Source organism: Heloderma suspectum, chromosome 3 (genome assembly GCF_057233095.1).
Source record: "Heloderma suspectum isolate Gila_16-S chromosome 3, 16-S_ref, whole genome shotgun sequence".
Lineage (NCBI taxonomy): Eukaryota > Metazoa > Chordata > Lepidosauria > Squamata > Helodermatidae > Heloderma > Heloderma suspectum.
In genome coordinates this window covers 27,789,527-27,806,666 of record NC_139460.1, presented here as the reverse complement: position 1 = coordinate 27,806,666, position 17,140 = coordinate 27,789,527, and the positions used below count along the sequence as shown (strand labels likewise).

General features: G+C 48.7%; 1 long non-coding RNA gene across 1 annotated transcript; it reads right to left on the bottom strand.

Moving 5' to 3' along the window:
• Positions 1-422: 422 nt before the first annotated feature.
• On the bottom strand, positions 423-8,695 carry LOC146349460 (uncharacterized). Its single transcript, XR_014788804.1, has 4 exons — positions 8,641-8,695; positions 7,053-7,157; positions 5,516-5,721; positions 423-2,528 (listed from the first exon to the last, which is right to left on the bottom strand). It is a non-coding gene; the product is annotated as an uncharacterized LOC146349460 (long non-coding RNA).
• Between the last annotated feature and the right edge of the window lie 8,445 nt (positions 8,696-17,140).

The window sequence follows — 17,140 nt, the reverse complement described above, 5'->3', positions numbered from 1 at the left end:
TGTGGGAACAGGATGGTGGACTAGACAGGCCTTGCTGAGACCCAGCAGGGCTCTTATGACTGTTGGAAATCTACCCACATCGGGGTGGGGGGGCTTCTTGGCCTAGTGCTTTGTTGGTGCATTCTAAGATGCTGCCTAATGCTACCTTGGATAAAATCCAACATAAGTCCTACTTAGAGTAGACCCATTGAAATAAATGGGACATAAGTTAGTCATGACTAGGGGTGCACGAAAGTCACTTACCTGGTCTCGCAGCTTTTCGCGGTGGGGGGGGAGGCACTTCGCTGCTCCCCCTGCGAAGTTCAGGCCGGGGGGGAGGCTTCCCGCCTCGCCCGGCCGAAATTCAGGCCGGGGGGGGAGGCGCCTCGCCTCGCCCGGCCACGAAATTAAAAGTAAAAAAAAACAAACAAACACCCCCTCTTACATCGTGCAAATTTTGCTTCTGTGTTCTTATTGTGGCACGTCTATTGTATTTTATTGATTTTTAAATTAAATTATACACATCCATGACAGCGTCACTGGTTAAAAGCTTAGGTAAACAGATAAAGAGATGCACCAAACCTTTACTGGGTTTATATATCAGACTGAGCTGTAGGGTTTCTAAGATTTTCACAGAAAGTTTCCTACCCTTGCATGGCCCCTCAGGTATACAGAGGCAGTGAGCAGACTGCAGAAGGAGAAAGAGATGGAAGGAGGAGTCTTCCTCAAAGGCTATTTGACACAGAACTATCCCCTTCAATGGACAGTTTGTCCATCAAAGTTTGTCCATCCTTGTCTATCAAAACTGATGGCCTTATTGTTGGTATGCCATATATAAAGGGAGAAACAGCATAAATGATGAATCCCTAGCATCTAGGCAGGGAGTTAGAGCTAAACTGCAATATGTGTGAATGAATCACAGCACTGTATGAGCTCCCTATTGTGTTCTGTGTGCAATGTAATTATGTAAAGCAGATGTGGAGAAAATGAATACACAGAGATGCCGTAGATGTAAATTCCATGTGATCTTATTTGGGCAGATCCATCCTCCAAAGCAATCAGCTGAACTATGGGAAGGCCTGCAGGTTCTCCTAACAAATGTGTTCAAAAATGTGTAGTTTTGTCCCTCTCCTAGCAGATGTGCAAAGAAAGATTTTGCCATTTGGGTTATAAATATTGGATATTGAAAGTGCCCAATTCATAAAAAGTTCTATGCATCATTCATGGGGCAGCAGCTATGGGAGAATGAAAAGTGCTTATCTAAATAGTATACACACCCTTCAGTTCATCAACCTGCCCCCAGCCCCTGGTTCATAAATGTCAGCTTGCTTGCCATTATGTACCCAGAAGCTGAGAGCATTGACAAAGAAAGGCAAAGTCAGCTTAAAAAAATTATCAGTCCAAACAGATTAAACTTATTCATTCAGAACTGCAAATATTTTCTGAAGAAACTTACAGGCATCTACTGACAAAATACAAGGATTTGTAGTTCATTTGCTTGATATGTACCATGTAGGAGAGAGAGAGAGAGAGAGAGAGGGTCATCATAATGTTCTGAAGCCAATGAGAGAAAATACTAGCGAACTCTTGAAATTAATTTCAATGTAACTTAAATTTGACTAGCTTTCTTTGGGTCAGTGATCATGAATTCTAAAAATTGGACAAGATCACAGTCCCATGAAAGATGATAAAAGTTAGAATTGTCTCATGGTGCAGTCCTATGCATTTTTACTCAAGGAAGACACACTATACTCAGTGAGACTTACACCCAGGGAAGTGTCTACACAGTTGAAGCCTAATTGATATCTATCTAATGCTGGTTTTGTTCCAGCTTGGGATATACATAATCCTTTGCTCAGATGAGAGATATTGACACACACACACAAACACACACACACACATATACAAATGCAGAGAGAGAGAGAGAGAGAGAGAGAGAGAGCAGGAGAGAGAAAGGCTCACAGAGTAGGACTAGACTTCAGGGCTACCGTCAAGGGTAGGCATTGTTGGGCAGCTGCACTGGGCCCACATCCCAGCAGGGATCCACTGAGAAGAGCCCCTGGACTTGTTCCTCTTAATATTTGCAACCTACTTATTCACCTGCCTCTCACTCAGACCCAGACAACAGTGGGGAGAAGGGGGAGCAGTAGATGCCACTGCCACATGCTCACTGGCTCTCTGCCAGTCAAGCAAATGGTAGCAATGATCAGAGAGAGACTGATGAGAAATAGCAGTGAGAAGTAGACTCACTGAGGGTGGGGGCCTATTGAGGGTGTCTTGCCCAAGGGCCCCCAAAACCTGGATCGAGCACTGCTAAGGTTGCACATGCTGCCTAGCTTTATACTGCCTGAAGGGGATATCAGCTTTCACTTTTTTTCTTATTTTTGCACATAAAATAATAACTGAGTTAGTAAGTACATGAACTCTTCTCTGTTCTTCTTTCTTTCTCTCTTTCTTTCTTTCTTTCTTTCTGGAAGGTACATGCTGGTGCCCATACACTTAAGTCCTAGATTTCTCCATTGTTTCATACAAGCAGTTGACTCTTTTACCTTGCAGAAGAGAAATAACAACTGTGTCAAAAGTAACCAGAAAATCCCTTCTCTCCAGATGATGGAATTGTAACTCTATTCCAACTCTATTATACTAAAAAATACTTTGGCATTCCCTGCCTAGAGCCTGAGAAGAAATAGATTCACTTTCTACATGTTTGTAAAGGGGCAAGAAAAATCCATAGATGGAAAGAACAATGGTCGGAGGTTCAACACTACCTTACCACAAGCTTATAAAGAACCACCCCTATTTATATTAGTTATTTATTAAAATATGTGTACCCCGGCTTTTCATCCATGTCGACCCTCAAGGCAGCAAATCATAAATCAAGTATATTTTAAAATAGATTTTAAAATAGATGTGACCCTGTGCAGTGTAGCCACCTTGAGCACATCCCTCTGGGAGCTACCATAGGAGACTAAAGAATTCCGAGGAGATTCTGAGGTGATTGGGAGAGGGATGGAGAAGATTCTGAGGAAAGGTGAAGACTGGGAGAGAAAACAAGAGACTGAGGAATTTACAGAGAGGAAGAGAGTGAAAAGGAGCCATCCGAGGAATATTGTGGAGGAGGGAGTAGCAGCCTGCCCTCACAGGGCAGTGCTTATTCAACAACAGCTCCACCATTAGGGTGTGTGACATATCCTGAGGCCTACACCTGCATCCTAAGACTGTGTAGCCAAAGACGGGTCTTAAAGACTGAATAGTCATCTATGTTTAACTCCATGATTAGGCTCCATCCACTCCTATTTTACTGCCCAAAGGCTTACTTTAAATTGTATGCCTTCCTGAGGCATTCCTCTTCTTTTGTCCCCTCTATCCCCCTCCTTCCTGTTTTGTCTAATACGTTGCCCACTGGTTTTCCTCTAACCCCTTCTCCAGAAACATCATGGTGCTTGTAAGCTGGAGGTTCCACAACCTGTTTTGGGAAATATCACATTTCTTTCCCAACCATCCCATGGCTAATTGAACCCAGGGCTAAGCTGACCAGGTGCCCTACTTTACAGAGGATAGTCCTCTATTTTGGAAAGCCAGCAGGGGACAGGCCTATATCTTAAGGTGCCCTCCATTTCATGGGCTGTCCAGTCCAAGTCTGGTTTAAAGTCAAAGAACCATAATGAGGGAGAGAACAGCACCAGGGGCCTTGAAGTTGACCACCAACAGTTAGCACCTGGACAGGAGACTGAGCAGGCACACAACTCACCTGGTCAGTGAGATGTGTTCTATTTAAATTATTATTCCTAAATCTGTAGTTATACGTGTACATTTGCCAATACAAATGATATAAAAATTGGTGTCTTCTTTTGTCCTCTTTAATGATGTAATTCCTCTTTTTTGACAATGCATAAGTGGTGGAAATGTGAAGGGCCCCCCCGATCCGACTCGGGAGCCGCTTCAGGGCTTCAGAGCTGGGTGCAACTCAGCTCGGGCTGATTCGGGGGCCCTTGACCTGCCTCAGCATACGAAGCCAAAGCGGAATTTGGACATCCAAATCCCACTTCGGTCCCCCAGCATGCCGCCCAGCCCCCAGCTCCTTACCTGGGCCCTTGTTCTGGGGGAGGGGGCAGCAGTGGAGCCGCCACTGCCGCTGAGGGAGCTGCTCGTGGGGGAGCCACCGAGGAAGGCACTGCTGCCGAAACCGCTGCCCATCGCAGCCCGCCAGCAGGCACGAGGGCAGGAGTCACCCTCCAACGGCATACTCTCCCTTCCTTAGAAGGAGGGGAGGGTGCCTGGTTGGAGGCCGACTCCTGCCTCTGCTCAAGCCTTCATGGGTTCCTTGCTTGCAAGCAGCCCATGAAGGCTTGAGTGAGGCTAGCGGCAGCAGCTTGCAATGAGGGGACCTGCCGCCGCTGCTGCCATTGCCGCCAGGGGAGCTGCTGCTGCTGCTGCCATCTCCTAGGTCCTCTGAATGCATGTCGGTGGCTGCCTTGTTCTGAGGAATGGGGGGACATATTTCTGTATATGTCCAGAAATACAGGGAGTCACCATTTTAAAAACGGCTCCCCCATTCCCTGGAACAAGATGGATGCCAGCGCATGTCTGGAGGTCCAGGTAAGGAGCCGGGGGCTGGGTGGCAGCTGTGGTGGCAGTACGGCAGCTGGGCCTCCAGATTGCTTCAAAGTGCACTGAAGTGCTTTGGAGCGACCAGATCTGCTTCGGGCTGCTTCATGCCCTCCCTGCCTCAACTCAGAGGCAGCCCGAAGTGGCCTGAGGCACCCCGCTTCGACTCAGAGTTCAGGCTTCAGGCCTAAGTGGTGCACAGCCCTAATAAGTGGCCACCCTATCCAAGTCCCAAAGTTCTCTCCACAACAAAGGGATGTTGGGAAGGAAAGTGGGCTTACATAGACATCATCATGAGAAACAAAACACCAATCAGTGCAATGCAAAAAGAAAAGTAGCAAAGCCAGATAGAAAGCCCTATAAGAACCCCAAAGAGTCCATTACTGCCCAAGCCATAAGCACGCTGAAATAATAGCATCTTGACCTGGCTTCTGACTGCACAAGAGAATCAAGCAGATCATATGCTCCAGCTGTGCAGTCCCTGATAAGTCACTGCCCCAATATGTTGTCCCGCTTTCTGCCATTTGGGGTGTCTGTTTTGTTGGTGCAAATTCTAGACTTGTCATTCTTCAGGGTTCAGCTCCCTCCCCAGGGTCTCTAGAAGTTAAATCTCTGAGTGGGGGTTGGCTCCATTTTGTCTCTAGCACACCAGAAGGTCAGTGCATGTGCACGAATGTGAAGTCCTCATGCTGTACATGGCCTGCCATTTCACGCATGGCAGATGCTGAGGGGTAGTTTGAATGGGGATGACATATTACCAGACAATTATGTTTTTCTGATATATCTTTAACCAAAAGGACAACTCTTAAGTAGGGCTGAACTGAACTCCCCTCCAATATTCACCTCCACAATTTGCCAGCTCCAGTGCTATGGGGGCGGCATTTTGATGAGGGAGATGCAAATAAGATGCATGCTTTATCCCACTTACTTCCTGAAGCCTCACTCTCCTCAGTGCACTTGGCCATGTTCTTTTCTAAAAAGATTCTTCAGTTCCTCCGCAGACCAGAGGCATTGCTTCAAATGCTGACCCCTCAGTCTGATGTCATCCCTCTTGAAGCCAAATCCAAGCAAGTCAGAATTAGGAGGTAATGCTTCCTGGCCTTACTCTCGTGTCTTCTGGGTAGGAATGTTCCTCTGGTGAAAATGGTGGATGGGAGTGGGGTGGTTCATGAAACATTTCATTCCTTCCCCTCCTGCCAGCTTACCCCCAACTTGAGCTCTAAAATGATCTGAGTACCTTTGGCTTTAAGGCAGTAGTCTTTGGTATGGGAATAAGGAAGTTATACTCAAGTCCCTATTTTCATCTATGAAATGTTTTAGGGTTTGCAGATATTCAGTAACAAAAAATTCCACAAACTGGGTGCCACCACCAAGAAGGCCCTCTTTGACATTCATTGCCCAGTACCTCACATGGTGGTGGTGGGATAATGAGGCCTCTGGTAATGATCAAATTGTAAAGATCTCATATGTCCCCCCGCCTAAAAAAAACAGAAAAAGGCAGGGAAGTTTTTGTAATTTGGGAGCACTGGTTTCTTCTTTTGTTTCAGGCCATTGATAGACCACAAATAAATAACATATTTATTTATTGAGTCCATGAGTCCAACTAGTAAAAAAAGAAAGAAAAAGGCCTAAACCATTAATTTCCATACATTCCTTTCAAGGGCTAATTTCCAAGTGTAAAAGAATAAAAGACTTGGCCAGAAAATACATAATTACTTTGTTTTTAGAATACAGGTTGTTTATGCTTGAATAACTACAAACAGATAATATGAACATTTAAATATCATATAATACCATGGGGCACCCCACTGTTCTTTCCCCATCAGGTGTTCAGAGAACACTCCATGATTTCACATTAAAAGGTCAGTGGTGAAATCCTTTGTTAACCACCTGAATGATTTTCTCTACAATTGAAGGTTATGGCCTCTAAAACAAGTTATTTTCTTTTAGTATGCAGGGGTATTTAATGTGGCCAGCAGAAAGGCTTATGCATTCATCTGCAAATGCCTGAAATTGATTTTCTACTTGAATTCCCAAGGTTGCTCAGGGGTCGTAAATGAGTGCAGAAATATACCGGTACACTTTCATAGCATCCTGCAAGGGAGGATTTTTTAAATCTTTCCACACCCCTTACCTTACATCTTTCAGATAGGATTACAGTAAAACTGCCATTAATTCACTTTCAGTTATCCAAAATGTTTAGTCGTCTGAATCTGCCATGCATATCCTATATAGGCCTGGTTTACGTGTTACCTTCTGTGTTAAGCTGCCTCTGTGGTTGTTCCCATGCCACTCTGGATAATGTATATATCTTCTGGCCATATCGTGGTTAGGATAGGTTGCATGGTAGGATACGATGAAGATGATGCCTATGCCATTAGAATGGCTGGGGCTAACATGGCATATGACCAGGCAATCGATTCTAACTATCTGTTACCACGTGTTCTCATCTACACACTTCTCACCTGCCTTTGGGGCCCAGGCATCTGGGAAGGAGAGATCCAACAGTGACGACAGTGATGATGGTGATGATGATTTACATTTCCATACCACCCAATAGCCAAAGCTCTCTGGGCGGTTTACAAAAGATTAAAAAAAAATTAAAAATACAGTATACAGATATTAAAAACCACTTACATAAAAAACACATGAACAGACAATATACATAACAGAAACATATATCTAAAACAACTTCAAAAAAGCAATCTCAAAAGCAAACAACCATAACCATCAGACATTCCAGGATCTTACAGCCAGTAACCAAGGAGAGGCATTTCAACATTTTAAAATGAGGAAAAAATGAGGGGATTGGACTTGATGGTCTTATAGGCTCCTTCCAACCCTACTATTCTATGATTCTATGATTGATTAAAAGTTATCATATGCTACCAAATGCCTGGGAAAAGAGAAAGGTCTTAACCTGATGCTGAAAAGATAACAATGTTGGTGCCAGGCGGGCCTTGGAGGGGAGATCATTCCATAATTTGGACTAGGCTCAACAGAGGCTCGCACTGAGTGCTGGCAGCCATTGAACAAAGGGTCAGCATGTTAGGAGAACTCACCAGCTGACTCAGAAGCCAGCAGGCATTGGAGCTCCTGGGGAAAAACTGGAGAAGGGAGGCCAGTGCAGAGTCACAGAGACTTTAATAACTGCATCTTGGATGACAAGGGGGAGGGGGAGATTCAATAGGAGAAAGGATGGAGGAGGAAAAGGCCAAAGCAGCAGAGAAGTGGAGAAGGCCAGAAACAGCAGGGGTGCAACACCAAATCCAGCTCTCCTGGGCTCCCAATATGGGCCTCTGGGGTTCCCCAGAAGGCCATACCCCTTTCCCCGCCAACCATTGATAGTTTGGTGGTTTCCCAGTTATTGTGCAGTTTTATCCTCATTTTAAAATGTTGAAATGCTTCTCCTAAGGCAGTGAGAGCGTTCAGCTACAACATAATTGCGGGGTGGCGGCTTTGCCCCTTTTCCCTTCAGCCCTGCCCACCACTGGAATGTGGCCTCTGAGAACTTCCCCCAAATGGAATTTGACCCTTGGGTTCTGCACTCAGTAGGGCACTCTAGTAGAGAGAAGGAAGGCAGAGGAGGAAGAGTGAGGCAGGGGCAAGTGAGTGGGAGAACAACAAAGGAGTATGACAGAAGGAAAGGCAAGAGAAAGACTGGTGGAGGGGGGAAGGAAGTGGATGAGACTGGGATGCAGAAAGAATGCAGAATGGACAATAGTGAAGATGAGAAGGGTGTCTGGAGAAGAATAGGAGAGGTTTAGAAGCAGGAGGCAGGAAAAGTAATGCAGAGGAAAACCTCCACCATAAGCAGCCAATTGCCAGACCACAAGGCAGAGAGCAGCAGGGCTGTGCACTGCTTTGGCCTGAAGCCTGAGCTCCGAGTTTAAGTGGGCCACTTTGGGCCACCTCCAAGGTGAGGCACAGGGGGCCTGAAGTGGCCTGCAGTGAAGCGGGTCTCTCCAAAGCCCTTTGGTGCACTTCGGTGCAAACCGGAAGCCCAGCCGCCATGCCGCCGCCACTGCCTTCACCCAGCCCCCAGCTCATTACCTGGGTTCTATGGACACATGCCGGCAGCCATTTTGTTGTTCCAGAGGGGGGAGTCAGCTTTAAAATGGCAACTCCCTGTATATCTGGAAATACAGGGAGTCGCCATTTTTAAAATGGCTCCCCCCGTCCCCTGGAACTGCATGACAGCTGCTGGCATGCATCATAGAATCATAGTGTTGGAAGGGGCCTACAAGACCATCGAGTCCAACCCCCTGCTCAGTGCAGGAAGCCTGATTCCCAGGTGGTCTCCCATCTAAGTACTAACCAGGGCCGACCCTGCTTAGCTTCTGAGATCTGCCGAGATTGGGTGCATCCAGCCCTTTGCTCATATCCAGAGGGCCTAGGAGCTCCCCTAGCAGCAGCTTCCCTGGTGGTGGCAGCACTTCCCACGGAAAAAGGGTCCAGGTAAGGAGCTGGGGGCTGGGCAGTGTGTGTGTGTGTGGGGGGGCGAATTTGGATTCGGATGTCTGAATCCCACTTCAGCTTTGTAGGCCAAAGCGAGTCAGCAGCCCCCTGAATCAGCCCGAGTCAAATCAGGCCTAACTTAGAAGCCCCAAAGCGGTCTCTGAGTCGGATTGGGGGGTCCATGCACAGCCCTGCTTAAAACCCTTTGCTTTCACCCACAAAGGCTGGGGAAGTGCTGAAAAAGAATATGAGGGACAGGGAGAGATGACTGTCACATTGTAAAGATAGCTATTCCAAAGTTCAGCTATGCTCATGGGCATCCACAGGGAGGGGAAGGAGGAGCAATTGAGCCCATGGGGATGAGCCATAATCTCCAGGTTCCCAGCATTCATTGAGGGAGGGAGGGAGGGAGGGAGGGAGGGAGGTTGGGTGTACAGATTCCTCCCTGTCTGTTCCAGTGCGGAATCCGTGGGGGGGGGGGAGGCGATCCATTCCTCCCCCCCCCCGGAATCCTCCAGAGAGGCTCCACCCTGTGAGTATTCCAGGGGGGGAGAACTGACTTGGGGGCCACTTACCTTCTCTCCTGCCAGCCAGAGCCATTCATCTCCTCCCCGTCCCTGCCGATCACCATGTCTTTTCTTTTTTAAAAAAAGGCGATCAGCAGGATGTGCCCATAGACTTATACTCAAAATAGAGCCATGAATCTTGCATATAAGCCTATGGACACATAGACTTAGACACAAGATTCATGACTCTATTTGCATCTAAGTCTATGGGCACATCCTGCCAATTGCCTTTTTTTTTTAAAGAAAAGACATGGCGATTGGCAGGGACAGGGAGGAGGCGAACAGCTCTGGCTGGCAAGAAGCAGCCAAGTGCTGTTCCACCTCCAGTCCTCTTCGAGCAGAGGTAAGTGGTCCCGATCTGCTGTGAATTCCTGAGGCCGGATTCCAAAGAATTTGGCCTCATTTGAATCCACTCTGACATCCCAGGAAGGAAGGAAGGAAGGAAGGAAGGAAGGAAGGAAGGAAGGAAGTCTCTAGTCCTTGTAGAACCCAAGATTTGAGGGAAAGTGTGCAACCACTATTCTGCCTATTCATTTTGTGAGGAACTAGCCTGCTCCAGTGTTTTAGCCAATTAATGAAGTCTCAACGGGGTTAACACACCCACTGTCTGGGTGCGTTGACCCTTCTGGGTGACACCCTGCGTGTGTTGAGCCTTTTGGGGGTCTTCCCTGTTAGGAAGTATTGCAGCATCATAAAAAGCAATTCAGAAATCCAGGAGTTTCTGGTAGCTGGTAGGGATGTACGAAAGTCACTTACCTTTTCGAAGGGTGACATTCGTGGTGGGGGGGAGGCGCTCCGTCCCTCCCCCCGAAATTCTCTCTGGCTGGCTCCGCTCCGTGGAGATTCTGCGGAGCCGCCAGCCGGGGCCACCCGTAGCTGGACATCTGGCCGCTGGGCAGCCTGCAGGGATGCGAATGGTGGCTGCCGTAGCCACCGCCATTTCCGTCCCTGTATTTTGCTGTGATAGGCTACGTAAATATTTGCGTAGCCTATCACGGCAAAAAAACAAAACAAAACAGTGAACGCAAATGGTGGCTACGGCAGCCGCCATTTGCGTTCCCTTTTTTTTTTTTTTTTACCATTTTAGCCTATGTAAATATTTACATAGGCTATTACAGCAAAAAAAAAAAAAAAGGGGGAATGCAAATAGCGGCCACTATGCCATTTGCGTTCCCTTTTTTCTTTTGCCGTAAATATTTACGTAGGCTAAAACGGCAAAAAAAAAAGGGAACGCAAATGGTGGCCACAGTAGTCGCTGCCATTTGTGTTTGCTGGTTTGTTTGTTTTTTTGCCGTGATAGGCTACGTAACTACTTATGTAGCCTATCATGGCCCCCGCAGGGACGCAAATGGCATCCCTGCGTTAGCCGTAATAGGCTACGTAATTATTTACATAGCCTATCACGGCTATAATGAGGAAGCAAATGGCGGCCGCAGACGCGGCCGCCATTCGTAAGTCAGCGTGGATGGCAGCAGGTAAGTGCTCCATTTCGCGCGTTTCACGGGCTGGGGGGGCGGGGGGCTTCGTTCTGCCACGGATTTTGGTGGGCCTAATGCATTGGCATTCGGCCTCACCAAGATCCGTGACAGAATTCTCTGACATCCCTATTAGCTGGGTCTGGGCAGTAGTGTGTCTACAAAAAAACCAAAGCTGGCAGAGGCAGCAAAAGCAGGACTTCAACTCAGGTCTTCTGAATATATATTTTTTTCTGAGTTCATAAACATTTAAAAATTACCTCAACAATGTATAGGGATGTACGAAAGTCACATACCTTTTCGCGGATTCTGTTCATGGTGGGGGGGAGGCGTTCTGTCCCTCCCCCCGGAATCCTCGATGGGGGGGGAGGCGATTCGGTCCTCCCCACCAGAATCCTTGACAGCCGGCTGTGCTCTGCGGTGGCTCCATGGAGAGCCCGCCAGGCCCAGGCCAGGGCCGTCTGCAGCCAGATTTCCGGCCGCGGAGAGCTCTGGGTAAAAAAAAAAAAAGCGTACGCAAATGGCGGCGGCTACGACCGCTGCCATTTGCGTTCCTTATTTTTGGCTGTCTTAGTCTACGTCAATATTTATGTAGACTAAGACGAAGAAAAGAAAGGGGAACGCAAATAGCGTAGCGGGCGCTATTTGCATTCCCCTTTATTTTTACCGTCTTAGTCTACGTAAATATTTACGTAGAGTAAGACGGCCAAAAATGAAGGGGAACACAAATGGCGGCAGCCGTAGCCACCGCCATTTGCGTACGCATTTTTTTTTTAACCCAGCCATGATAGGCTATGTAAGTCTTTACATAGCCTATCACATCTATGTAAAAAAAAGGAAAAAAGATGAGACTGAAAATGGCGGCGGTGGCAGCCGGTCGGAAGACCAGCCGCTGCCGCCGCCAAAGCTGCCACTGGAGCCGCCGCCATCCAGAACATCTGCCCCAGGTAAGTCTCATCCCGGGGGGATCCGCAGGGGGCGGGGGGGGTGGCAGGCCATTCCGCCATGGATTCTGGAGGACTGAATGCACTGGCATTCGGCCTCACCGAGATCCGTGGTGGAATTCTCTGACATCCCTACCTGGGACCCAGCTTCCACTGGGATCGAACTCAGGTCATGGGGAGAGTTTCGGTTGCAATATTGCCACCTACCACTCTTCAACAGAGCAGTCACATAGGGATGTTGGAAGAATCTGGTTGAGGGGTGGAGCTCGATGAGCTTTCATCTGCTTGCCCCCCAGACTCTGTTCTGTCTTCCACCCGCTGGCCCGACTCAGTGCACAATGAGTTGGGCCAGCTGGCAACATTTCCATAAATATTGTGTGTGTGTGTGTGTGTGTGTGTGTGTGTGTGTAAAGAAAAAATGTGCAAATTTCAGCTGTAAATTGCATACATTTGCATAATCTGTGCAATGTACAGCCGTAATTTGTGCAAATTATGAAAATGTATGCAATTTGAGGCTATGATTTGCACAAATCTCTATTTCTGCTAGGGTTGTACGAAACCCCACTTACCTGGCTCCGCTGGGGTCTGCAGGTGGGGGGAGGCGATCCATTCCTCCCCCCCAGAATCCTGCCCGGCCAGCTCTGCTCCTCAGCAGCTCCGCTAGGGATGGACAAAAGTCCCTTACCTGGTCCCGCAGCTGTTTTCGGTGGGGGGAGGCACTCTGTTTCTCCCCCCGAAATTCTTGGCGGGTGGGGAGGCGCCCCGTCCCTCCCCGCCAAAATTCTGGCCGGGGGGGAGTGCCCGCCTCTCTGGCCCTGAAAGAAAAAAGTTATGTAAAAAAAAAAAAAAAGTGATAGGCTACTAGGGATGTACGAAAGTCACTTACCTGGTCCCTCAGCTTGCTTCACGGTGGGGCGGAGGCGCTTCGGTTCTCCCCCAGAAGTTCAGGCCGGGGGGGGAGGCGCCCCGCCTCTCTCGGCCAAAATTCAGGCCGGGGGGGGAGGCACCCCGCCTCGCCCGGCCGAAATTCAGGCCAGGGAGAAGCGCCCCGTCTCCCCGGCCGCGAAATAAAAAAGTGAATGTTAAAAAAAAAATACACACGTGATAGGCTACGTAATGATTTATGTAGCCTATCATGGCTAGATTTCCAAAGTCAGCCGTGATAGGCTACGTAAATCGTTACGTAGCCTATCACGGGTGACTTTGAAAAAAGAAAAGAAAAGCGCGTATGCAAATGGCGGTGCCCATGGACACCGCCATTTGCGTTCCTTACTTGGGCACGGGTAGTCTACGTAAAGATCTACGTAGACTACGGCAAAAATAAGGGCAACGCTATTTGTGTTGCCCTTATTTTCGCCGTAGTCTACGTAAATCTTTATGTAGACTACCCGTGCCCAAATAAGGAACGCAAATGGCGGTGCCCATGGGCGCCGCCATTTGCGTACACACTTTTTTTTCCCCCCAAAGTCAGCCATGATAGGCTACGTAAATATTTACGTAGCCTATCACGTTTGTTTTTTTTTTTAACTTTACTGGGAAATGGCGGCGGCGGCAGCCGGTCGGAAGACTGGCCGCCGCCGCCGCTGAACCGCCGCTGGGACCCGCCGCCAAGAGGGACATTCGCACGAGGTAAGTGCCATCCCGGGGGGGGCAGGGGGGTGTCAGAGAATTTTCCCACCAATTTCGGGGGGCCGAATGCATTGGCATTCGGCCTCCCGGAGATTCGTGGAGAAATTCTCCGACATCCCTAGGCTCTGCAGAGCCGCCAGCCAGGGCCGTCCACATCCAGAGTTCCAGCCACGGCCGGGCTGCCGCTGACGCATATGGCCATTTTCATCCAGCCATGCTGCCATGATAGGTTACCTAAGTATTTACATAGCCTATCACGGCAAAGAGCAGGGGTGCAAACGGCGGCCACTATGCCGTTTGCGCCGCTGATCTTTCCGTGATAGGCTATGTAAGTATTTACGTAGCCTATCACGGTAAGGGCAGCCACACAAATGGCGTAGTGGCCGCCATTTGCATGGCTGCCTTTACCGTGTTAGGCTACGTAAATACTTACGTAGCCTATCACGGAAAGAGCAGCGGCACAAACGGCGTAGCGGCCGCCATTTGCGTCCCTGCTCTTTGCCGTGATAGGCTACGTGAATACTTACATAGGCTATCACGGCAGCTTGGCAGGACGCAAATGGCAGCCGCAGCAGCCGGCCAAAAGACCTGCCACTGCCGCCGCCACCGGAGCCGCCGCCGCCACCCTGCCACCGGAGCCCCAGATAAGTTTCGTTCCAGGTGGATTCCGCGGGGTGGCAGGGGGTAGGAAGCCATTCCACCACGGATTTCAGTGAGGCCGAATGCACTGGCATTCGGCCTCACTGAAATCCGTGGCGGAATTCTCCGCCATCCCTACATTTGCATCCCTGCTTTAGCTGTGATAGGCTACGTAAATATTTACGTAGCCTATCACAGGCAAGCATAGGGATGCAAATGGTGGCCGCTATGATGGCCGCCATCTGCGGTCGCAGCAGCCCGGCAGCAGCTGGAGCGGCCTCTGCTTCATCCGCCACCGGAACCATCGCTGCCACATCAGCCACCAGGTAGGTCTGTCTGAGGGGGGTTCCGTGGGGTGGCGGGGGGGAGGCCGTTCTGCCACAGACTCCGAGGGGAATTCTATGACATCCCTAATTTCTGCAAATTGCCACTGAGGGGGGAAAATGTGTTAGAAGTCTCCAGAACATGAGGAAAACGCATGGCTCAGCTCGCAAAAGCAAGCCAAGTCGGGCTCAATGCGGAAGTTTGGCGAGCCCCCAAAGGGCTGGATTTCCCAGCAACAGACATCCCTACAGTCACAGTCACACCAGTGTGGTGACATGGAAGTGATGGAGCAAGGAGGTATCCAGGTGCCCTGCCTCCTGAACTGAGCACGACAGGTATACCCCAAATGACACACGTTGGGATCTTTAACCTAAAGTCATGGTGTGCCATGGCAGAAATCAAGAAACCCAAGTGGGTAGACGGAGTAAAAAGTCAGTGATCCAGAGATTAGGGTACTTGAACATGCATTTCAAAAATAAACCAAGTAACTACATGAGTAGGTTTCAGAAAGAATCCGCCATTATTGGGTTACATCTATAGAGGATGTAGAAGGAGATGGGTAGAGACCAGGTGAGAAGGAGCAGTGTTTAAATAATATCTGAAGAAGGAAGAGAAGGGAACCTAGGAGGCTAAGGCTGCTAGTCTCGATTACAGATGTTGGAGAAATCCACAATGGAATCAAATGAATTCAGATTTCTGTGAATCCGACTGACAGATTCTGCAGTGGACTGACTTTGCCCAACTCACATGGACTCTACAGACCTTCGGGAGAAAAAAAAAACTTTCCAGAATTATATGCAAATTTCACCCTAGAAAAATATGTAAACTAAAGAAACACTGGTCGGAAATGCACATTTTCCCTATAGGCTAAAGCATGAAAATGTGCATTTTGGAGGGATTTGTGCATGGGGGGGGGGGTGCATTTTCTCAAGTGTGAATCTGTGCAAATTCAGGAAAAAACAATTTCATCAATGAGAGGACAATGGAACGAAAGGCACCTGACAATCCATGAAATGCAGACAGAATGGATCTTACGAAATCCATACATCCCTAATCATGATGGCTACATATTACTTCCAGTAGCAGAGGCAGTATGTCTCCATATAGCAGTTGTTGGGGAACATGAACGAGAAAGTGTTTTGCTTGTGGGCTTCCCACAGACAGCTGGTTGGCCACTGCGTGACCATAATGCTGGATTAGATAGGCCTTTGGACTGATCCAGTACAGCTCTTATGTTCTTAATGGGTGCTAATATATTCGATGTGGTGCTATTATGGTGGGTTTCTCAGTGTCCCTTGTATGGTGCCTTTTACCTTTGAGGGTCAAAGATAAGCCAATGGGCAGATCTGTGTTTGGAATAGGGCATATATGTATTCTGAAGGGCCCATGCCTTCTGAACAGAGAGGTGGGAACCACTCCTTTTGTCTACGCCAATAGAGTAAAATTAATATACATGACAACCCATTTTGCCCTATATGGCAGTCTGGTACTAACTCACCTTTTCAAGCAAAATGGAGACTTTAGCCAAGATACTAGATATACACTTTAAAATGGCATCTCTCTTGGCAACATATGTGGGTAGAACCATGATGTCCAGAGTAGCATGGCAGCAACCACAGAGTGGCAATGTGGCAATGACTTCACTGAAAGTAGCATATATGCTGGGTCATGGCCTTATATAATGGATCCCAAACCGAAGATTACTCCTCTGCTGAAGGGTTGGAACTTGACAATGGGAATGTTAGAGAATTCTGCCATGGATCCCAGGGAGGCCGAATTCCAGTGAATTCAGCCCCCCAGAATCCATGGCGGAACAGAGCAACCTGCCCCACCACCCCACGAAAGCCCCGCGAAACGGAACCTACCTGGAGGACGTGGCTCCGGCAGCAGATGAAGCGGTGGTGGCAGCAACGGCGGTGGCTCCAGCCACTGCCGGGCTGCTGCGGCCGCAGATGGCAGCCATCACAGTGGCCGCCATTTGCGTCCCTATGCCGCCCCGTGATAGGATACATATATATTTATGTAGCCTATCATGGCTAAAGTGGGAATGCAAATGGTGTCCCCTACACAGGTCGCCATTTGTGTCTGCAGCAGCCCGGCAGCGGCTGGAGGCCCCACTGCAGGTTGGCCCAGCCAGCGGCTCCGCGGACTGGCCACAGAGCGGAGCCAGCCGGGCAGGATTCCAGAGGGGAGGAACAGATCGCCTCTCCCCCCCGTCGAGGATTCTGGGGGAGGAATGGATTGCCTGCGGACCCCAGCGGAGCCAGGTAAGTGGGCTTTCGTACACTCCTAGTTGATAGCAGGAGACCTGCAGGCATACTCTGGATAACTGTGGCTTTTCTAATGATGTGCCTAGATATAATAACCTGAATTGAAACTAGAAAATGAATCAACGGAAGAACTGTTTTCTGACTTGGAACAGCTGTTTCATAGTTGGGAATCAAATGTGAAATGTTGTTTACAGGGGCAAAATGGATTCTCACAGGACACAAATCTTGTAAGACAAGTGATGCTGGCT